Consider the following 10,226-nt stretch of genomic DNA (forward strand, 5'->3'; position numbering starts at 1 on the left):
GTCCCTGCTTTTTGCAGATGACGTGGCCCTGTTGGCTTCATCTGGTCGTGATCTCCAGCTCTCGCTTGAGTGATTCGCGGCCGAGTGTGAAGCGGCTGGGATGGGAATCAGAACCTCCAAATCTGAGACCATGGTCCTCAGCCGGAATAGGGTGGATTGCCCTCTCCGGGTCGGGAGTGAGGTCCTGCCTCAAGTGGAGGAGTTTAAATATCTCGGGGTCTTGTTCACCAGTGAGGGAAGGATGAAGCGCGAGATCGACAGACGGATCGGTGCGGCGTCTGCAGTAATGCTGGCTCTGCGCCGGTCTGTCGTGGTGAACAAGGAGCTGAGCCAGAAGGCGAAGCTCTCGATTTACCAGTCGATCTACGTTCCTACCCTCACCTATGGTCATGAGCTGTGGGTCGTGACCGAAAGAACGAGATCTCGTATACAGGCGGCTGAAATGAGTTTCCTCCGCAGGGTGGCCGGGCTCACCCTTAGAGATAGGGTGAGGAGCTCGGTCATCCGGGAGGGGCTCAGAGTAGAGCTGCTGTTCCTCCGCATCGAGAGGAACCAGTTGAGGTGGCTCGGGCATCTGGACAGGATGCCTCCTGGACGCCTCCCTGGTGAGGTGTTCCAGGCACGTCCCTCTGGGAGGAGACCCCGGGGAAGACCCAGGACACGCTGGAGGGATTATATCTCACGGCTGGCCTGGGGAACGCCTCGGGATCCCCCCCGCAGAGTTGGCAAATGTGGCTGGAGAGAGGGAAGTCTGGGCTTCCCTGCTTAGGCTGCTGCCCCCGCGACCCGACCCCGGATAAGCGGCAGAAGATGGATGGATGGATGGATATTTGCTAAATATCCAGATTTCTGAGCTTTTATCCCTCATTTTCTTTTCTAAAACTCTGAAATTTGCTGTTGTTTGTTCCGCAACACGCCATTTTTACCATAAATGAACTGGTCATGACCTCCTAGGTCACGTCCGGGGACCCGTAAATGCCAAAAAATGTTTCCATTACTCTTTTGCGGTATGTTTTTATATCGACACGTCTGGAAAAACCACCTCATGAGAGCGTGAAAACTTTTTATAGATATTTAAGACTTTTTTCTATATGTAAGTGTTTCCATTAGCAAATTTTTTTTTATTGGGATATTTAGTTTTTTGTGTAATTCCAGGTGTTAACAAGGATGGCGCTAGCAGACTTCACAGTTTCAAATCAGTTTAGCTCTTACGCGGTCAGGCCTGAAAGTTGGGAGTTAAGAGAGGCCATAGCTTTGAGGAGATTCTGTTCCACCATCCGGCAGCTCAGGAGAGGGAAGCAGATCTCCATCAACACTGTGTGCAGCGGCGAAACAGAGGGGAGGACAGTTTGTTTTTACAGAACCACATGTTTACTGACAACATACAGAAAACATGAGAGACTGATTAAAGGGATACCAACTTTTTACCACTAAGGGCCAAAAGTCACATGGTATCCTATGAATTATAGGAAACACATTTATTTCATGCAAACCAGCCCAACTTGCACAAAATGTTCATGGAGTCCCATTAGCATTGGTCTGTAGCCGATTAGCTTCAACTAGCTGCATTTAGCTTCAACTAAATAGCAAAATAAAGACGTAGACATATCCTGCAACATTCTGCAGCTCATCAGGAATTTACTGCCGTTGTTCTGAATATACGCCGGCTGGAAGATGTGAAACAGTTTGGTACGTTTGCCCATCAGACAGAGAGCTAACTTATCAGATAACACTGATGCTAACAGAGAGTTTTACATCCAGACTCCAACCAGCAGGTGGACTCGTGTTTTTCCTCTGGAGTGATCTCTTTCCCGCTTTCTCTTTCTGGCGTTCGTTTTCACCTTCTGACTTCGTTCATTATTGACTTTGGTTGGATGAAAAAGTAGCAGAAAGCACTATGTTTATAGAGGGGGCCGTAAAGCGAAGCGCTCCAGGTCACACGATCCCATGAGAGACGGATCCGCTCCTGCAGCGCTACGATGTCTGGTTTCTGAAGAGGGCGGCCCCGCCGATACAGATCAAACTCTCTATACTCCGGAAATCATCCATTATTACTCACATTAGGCCAGGAGTGCCCAAGTCCAGTCCTGCAGATCTACCATCGCGCAACCTTTAGATGCAACCCCTGTCCAGCACAGCTGAGTCAAATAGCTGACTTCCTCTTCTGCATGTCATTCAGATCTGCAGAGGCCTGCTAACAAGCCACTTATTTGATTCAGGTGTGTTGGAGAAGGGTTGCACCTAAAAACAGGAGGATGGTAGATCTCCAGGACCGGACTTGGGCGCCCCTGCATTAGGCTGATGTTTGGGTTAAAAGTTACACAGTGTGTCATGGTCTGATGTTTCATGTTGTCTCTTTAGTTCTGGAGTCCTGTTTTATTTTCTAGCTTTGTTCTCTTGTGTATCGTCTCACATTTTGCTTCCTGTTAATTAGTTCACCTGGTTTTGATTTTCTGATTCAGTTCACCTGTTCCTTGTTGTTCCCTCTGTGTATTTATACAGTTGGTTGATGTTCTCTGTGCTGATGCTTGTGTTTGCTGCATGTGTTAGTAGTTGTCTGTGTAGTCTCTGTCCTGTTCTCTGTATTGTTTAGATTAAATATTAAAGCCTGTTCCTACAACTCGTCCACCTTCTTCCATTCTGTCTCTGCATTCGGGTCGACACCTCCACTCCGTGACACATTGTGTCTCTTTAATTTCATGTTTATACATACATTCATAAGTAACTCCTGGCAACTAGTGGTCGCTATCAAACCATCTCTGAATACAATATAAGCCTGAGGGAACATGCTATTTAAAAGATTGAATTAGTTTATTGGATGAGTATAGCCACATTATAAAAAGCTGTTTAAAAATGCTGCTTTTGTGTAAAACACTTCATATTTAAGAATTCTTGTCAAAAAAATGTCTGAAATTTTTACTTGAAACCTTTTAGATACTGCATTAAAATGCTGAGGTGCAGCAATCTGAATAGTAACCCATATATAATATCAAAATGTGGCAGAATTTTAAAAAATATATGTTTATACTTATATATAAAACAACTGTAACCCAGGTTTTGGGTTGTAAATATATTCTGTTGGCTGTTTATAATCATCAGTCTTCTCAGTAATTACTTCTTCTTTGCATATAATACAAGTAAAGGTGGAAACAGATTAAAACTTTGGCCAATGAAGAAATTTTAAAGATTTTTAAAAGAGAAAATAATTCATTCATAACAGGAGAGAAACCTAAAGGGTGATTACGTCTGTGTTATAAATAAGACATAGTTCCTTTCCCTCCTTGTGTTAAACAATAGCCACTTCAGAAAGTACTTCTGCTGCTTGAATTGGAGTGTGGGACATATTTGAGTTGTTTGGCAGCATCTCCTGGGTGTTTCTCTGACTCTTTCCTGAAACAACTGGTTATAAGCAATGAAGGGTTGTATGCATACATGCATAATAAATACACTCCATCTGGGAGGTTGAACACAAAACACGGATAGCTTTTTGAGAGCGGGGTCCAGAAGGCCATACTTCCCGATTCATGCTCCATAATTGTAATGTGATGATAAGAAGCTTATAGGCTCTTGTTATCCTACAATAGAAGCAGACAAGACAAAGGGTTGAGGACCAGTATGCTAAAAGATTACCATTATGGTGACATCTCCACGTCCACTTAACACCCACATCAGGTCAGCTGTTCTTAATTTGGTCAGCAACACCAATTTAGCTCAAATCCAGGGGTCTGGGTGCACTGAGGGGTAAATCATGACCCTTGTTTGTAAGCAAGGTTCACATTTTGAGTGTGCAATTGGCCTATTTGTGTTCTTGAGATGTTTAGGTCATCGTATCACAGAGGATGTGTGTCACCCTCTCATAGGCTGAGAGAGGAGCTAATAGACACCTGCCCACATAATAGCAACTAGTGGTGGATGTCGCTGCACATCTGAATGAACGTTTCTGAATTAAGCAGAGTGAAAAACAATGAGCATGATGGGTAAAACAGAAATACACATTCCACAGATTTTTTAATTGTAACTCGAAGAAATAACATCTATTAGTTTTGTTATAAAATCATTGTTGATGATGAAATTGGTGAGACTTGTTAAACAGATGTGAATTTAGTTTCCAATCAGAAAGTCTCCTCTTGAATTCTCGCCTCAGGCTCGGAGCTCCAGCTGACCTCTGGTCTTTGTCCTGAGGACCCTGGTCTGCCCTCTCCACCTTCCTTCCCACTGACCATCCAGAACTCTGTGGGAAACCCCCCCAGTGCTTTGTGTTGTTTTGGACATTGTTTGTCCCACCAGATAGTATCTCCTCCCCTCTGTTTCTGTCCTGAACCCCCCCTGAGTGGTGTGGAGCGAGCGCATTGAGGCAGCACAGACAGATGAAATGGGACCGTGGGGGTTCCCTGCAGATCAGCATGACCAGTGATGGATACTGACAGGTGATTTGGTGCTAAATATGATTCCATCACAATCCTAAACTCTGATGCTGTTGAGGATTATCTGGAATAAAATATTTACTACTTTTGGCAGAAGAATAATTCTGCACATTGTGATCATTTGATAAATTTGAGGTTCCCGTCCTCTTTTAAGCTTCACAGAAACAGATTTAGTTGCTTTGATGTGGTGACATCAAGAGACATTAAAGGACAATAAAAAGTAATTTTTTTTTTTTTTGTGTGTGTGTCTTGTCCAGCATTTAAGCAAGCAGACTGATGTTCTGGATGCTGTGTTCGGCTGAGCAAATTTATTTTGCCAAGGGGAACTTTTATAGATGTAATGATCCCCTTGTATTTCTTGATTCTTATTTTATTTTTCTATTTGCTTTGGATAATAGTTTGTATTACAGAGTTTATGCTGCTGGACCCGACCGGAAAGGACAGGAAAGGGGCAGAAAGAGAACAGAAAAGAGAACAGAAAAAACAAAAAGAGATCAATGCATACACGTATATGCACATACATACCCACCTACATATATATGTATATACACTCGCACATACAGTATATACATATACATACATACATACATACATACATACATACATACATACATACATACATACATATATATATATATATAGATAGATATACATACATACATACATATATATACACACAAACATACATATATATACATACATATACACATACATATCCATGCACATACATACAGACATATACATACATACATATGTACACACACATACCCACCCACACACATAAATATATACACCCACCAAGCCAACTCTAGATTCATGGTCCCTGTGCAGAACAAAACCATTGACAATCAGGAGGACCAGAAACTAGCAAGTTAAATCAAAAAGACAGAGAGAGAGGTACCTGCTGTAAACTTGCTGGATGACTCAGTGACTGTGACACATGCAGAACATTCATGCAGAACATTTAGAGTGGAACGTGTTCAGAGAAGAGTGATCATGCCAATGTGACCCCGCCCGCCTAGGGCTAGAGGCAGGCCAGGAGAACCCAGAGACCCGGGTAACCGACAGTCACCCCCAGGCACAGACCCCAACCACTCCACTCCGGAGCCAGCCATGCATCCGCCCAGGAGGTGGCAAAGGAGGTCCCCAACCAGAGTCCCCCGCAGTCAGGGGGAACAGGCCCAAGCAGGCCCAGGCCGGCAAGGGCCGATCCCACCGGGCACCGGCCGCCCAGCGCAGACAGAGCGCAGGCCCCAGGGCCCCAAGAGCCCGAGAGCAGCCCCCCGCCCCCGCAGGCAGAGGGCACAGCCCACACCGACGGAGGACCAGGATCCCCAGACCGCCACCTAGCGGCAGCCAGGTCGCATCCCAGTGCACCAGCTGCGCTCCCCGGGTACAGGACACCACCCCCCCACCACCAAACCACACACACATAAACATGCATACCCTCCCTCCCCCAACACGCACTCCCCTCTCAGCCCCATCCACACACCCCTCCACAATCCACACACATCTCCCATCACATACACAACCCCACCCCACCTCTACTCACTCACCCATACCAAGTCACACAAACCACAACCCACCCCGCCCCCACACACACTCACACCCCGCCACCCCATCCCTCTACTTCTACCCAACCACACATGCCCCACCAAACACCCCTCCACCACCCACAGCCCCCCCACAGACACCCTCACTCCTCCAACACAGGCACACCCCATTACATACAACCCACCCACCAACATACCCCTCCACACACACGCACACACACATCTACTCATCCGCACACATCCCTATCCCCTCACCCCCCTACCCACCTATATCCCCAACCCTAATCCCCCCCCAGCCACCGCACCATCCATCTGTAACCCCATACACCTACTACCACACATCCTCTCCTCACACAGCCACTAAAATATTAGAAACAAGAGGAAAAAATTGCAATCAGACTAAAATAAAAATGTCAACTTGTCATTTTGTTCAAATGGTAACGTGAACATTTTTAATAACAGGTAGAGAGGAAGTCTGTCTAATATATACAGGACCTGAGAACACCAGTCACCCCATTAGACCAGTCTGTGGATTTTCTGCTTTTTCATTAGTTTATTAATTTTAATTGTTTCAAATTCCAACAAGCAACTTCACACAGAGCCAACTACTTGAACCTACTTGCTAAGCTACTGATAGCACTGACATTCCTCTGTCATTGTGGGTGTAAATTACACTCACAGGTTACACACATGTTATATATCACAGGTTACACTTGTTACATATCACAGGTTACACATGTTAAATATCACAGGTTACACATGTTACATATCACAGGTTACACATGTTAAATATCACAGGTTACACATGTTAAATATCACAGGTTACACATGTTACATATCACAGGTTACACATGTTAAATATCACAGGTTACACATGTTACATATCAAAGGTTATACATGTTAAAAATCACAGATTACACATGGTACATATCCCAAGTTACACATGTTACATATCCCAGGTTACACATGTTTAAAATCACAGGTTACACATGCTACATATCCAAGGTTACACATGTTACATATCACAGGTTACACATGTTAAATATCACAGGTTACACATGTTACATATCACAGGTTTCACATGTTACATATCACAGGTTACACACATGCTACATATCACAGGTTGCACGTGTTACATGTCACAGGTTACACATATTACATATCACAGATTTCACATGTTACATATCACAGGTTACACATGCTACATATCACAGGTTACATATGTTACACATCAGAGGTTATAAATGTTGCATATCTCAGCTTACACATGTTACGTATCAAAGGTTACACATGTTACATATCACAAGTTACATATTGCAGGTTACACATGTTACATATCCCAGGTTATACATGTTACATATCACAGGTTACACATGATACATATCACAGGTTAAACATGTTACATATCACATGTTACACATGTTACATATCCCAGGTTACACATGTTAAATATCAAAGGTTACACATGTTACATATCACAGGTTACACATGTTACATATCACATGTTACACATGTTACATATCACAGGTTACACATGTTACATATCCCAGGTTACACATGTTAAATATCAAAGGTTACACGTTACATATCACAGATTTCACATGTTACATATCACAGGTTACACATGCTACATATCACAGGTTACATATGTTACACATCAGAGGTTATAAATGTTGCATATCTCAGCTTACACATGTTACGTATCAAAGGTTACACATGTTACATATCACAAGTTACATATTGCAGGTTACACATGTTACATATCCCAGGTTATACATGTTACATATCACAGGTTACACATGATACATATCACAGGTTAAACATGTTACATATCACATGTTACACATGTTACATATCCCAGGTTACACATGTTAAATATCAAAGGTTACACATGTTACATATCACAGGTTACACATGTTACATATCACATGTTAAACATGTTACATATCACAGGTTACACATGTTACATATCCCAGGTTACACATGTTAAATATCAAAGGTTACACATGTTACATATCACAGGTTACACATGTTACATATCACAGGTTACACATGCTACATATCACAGGTTACATATGTTACACATCAGAGGTTACACATGTTGCATATCTCAGCTTACGCATGTTACGTATCACAGGTTACACATCTTACATATCACAAGTTACATATTGCAGGTTACACATGTTGCATATCTCAGCTTACGCATGTTACGTATCACAGGTTACACATCTTACATATCACAAGTTACATATTGCAGGTTACACATGTTACATATCCCAGGTTATACATGTTACATATCACAGGTTACACATGATACGTATCACAGGTTAAACATGTTACATATCACATGATACACATGTTACATATCACAGGTTATACATTTTAAATATCAAAGGCTACACATGTTACATATCACAGGTTACACATCACATATCACAGGTTACACATGTTACATATCACAGGTTACACATGTTACATATCACAGGTAAATAGATTGATTGAACTAAAGTTAAAGAGCAGCAAGAGTTCATTTTGATGGTTTACAGAGTGTTGTGTGATTAGCCGACTGCTCAGATAAGGGTAGGAAAAAACTATTCTCTTACACATTAAAGTAATTTTCATTTTCTTAATTCACATGTGAAACAAAGTCTGGAGGGATGAATATGAAAAATATGACTTTAAAATATATCTCTGTGCTACAGTAAATAACTAGATTTGCTCAGCAAACAGGCCAAACAAGACATTAGCAAAGCCCTGCAGTATCAGGAGGAAGACTATGACTGCTGCTTCTTCATCGGACCAGATGCAGACCTCTGCCTGACAAGCGGGGTTCATTGTTGGATGAGAAACATTGCACTGGTGGACCACCGGTTCTCCTGATGAAGACACTTAGGAGTAAAACCACCTAATCTTTATCATTTAGGATGTCTGAGTATTTCCTCAGGTTCAGGTGACAGAATGAGATAAAAGTGGAATCAACTAGAAAACCTGATTTTCGTTTAATCTTCCAGCTTGATTTCAATATAAATACATGATAAATTGCCATGTTTCACTTGTTGAAAGTAGCCTCCAGATAGAAACTCCATATAGGAGTGATGCTAAGCTTTTTTTTAATTAAAAATGGAGAAGCATCATCATCGAACCCTTCCTCTCTTGTGTCAACCCCTTCCTGTTTATTCTAAAGTTACTCATAATTACAAAATTTAATTCACAATAACTGTCTAAAAAAAAAAATCATTCACTCAGTGTTTTATTCAGATATTTTGCACAAATATTGTACAGTAACTTCTTTTTAAAAGGGATCTGCAAAAGTGGCATTAAAATAAACAGGTCTGTAGATATATATTAATTTAGAGGGAAATTCGAGTCTGCAGCGGTTACATGAATACAAAACCAAATAGGCATCTTAGAATAAAAACCTCACAAAAACAAGTCATGATGGCACAAACCAGAATAGTGTGGTAAAAAATGTATCTGATGTAAACAGAATAAACTATTATTTCCACAGATCTGAACTGATGGGAAAGTTAAATGCATCTTGCACTAGTAAACTGGGTGGTGGAGCAACATGTGTACTATCTGATTTAAAAAACAATATGACAGTAACATACGGTAGCTAAAAATAACTCCTTCTAAATAAACTATCCCATACACTGAGGACAAACCTGAGAAAAAAAACAGGAACTTCTTCTATATTCTTTTGGTTGGTCGCACACTAGCAACACTGCTCAACTGATCGATGATAATACCTGGTTTGCTACATCTGGTTACAGATCTTCAAGCTCGTTCAAGTAACTGAAATATGCACATAAAAACAGAAAGGCCCAAAGACAAAAGGGAGCTTTGTCCAAGAATAAAGGCAGTGTTGGCGGTTTTGTAGTCAGGAAGGGGCAGACCACACACACATGTTCTGGAAATGCCGAAAACTTGAAACATTGGGAGGAAGTTTGGAAGGTATTGAAGGAAATATTCAGTTATGAGCTCCCCAGTACAGAAGTGGTATTTGACATGGACAGATTTATACATATACTGAGGATACAGGAGGGAAAATTTGAGTCCAAGTGGGTAGAATATAGAAGAAAAGGGTATGACACCATGAATCCAGAAATTTAGCTTGGGATCAGAGCAACACTACACATTCGGAGTAGAGCACACTCCCCTGTCACTAGATTTATTCATTTATTCCTCCTTTTTTTCTTTTTTTTTTTTATTTACTCTATGACTTTGTTTACATTGTAAATCCAATTGG

Source organism: Telmatherina bonti (assembly GCF_933228915.1).
Source record: "Telmatherina bonti genome assembly, chromosome: 7".
NCBI lineage: Eukaryota > Metazoa > Chordata > Actinopteri > Atheriniformes > Telmatherinidae > Telmatherina > Telmatherina bonti.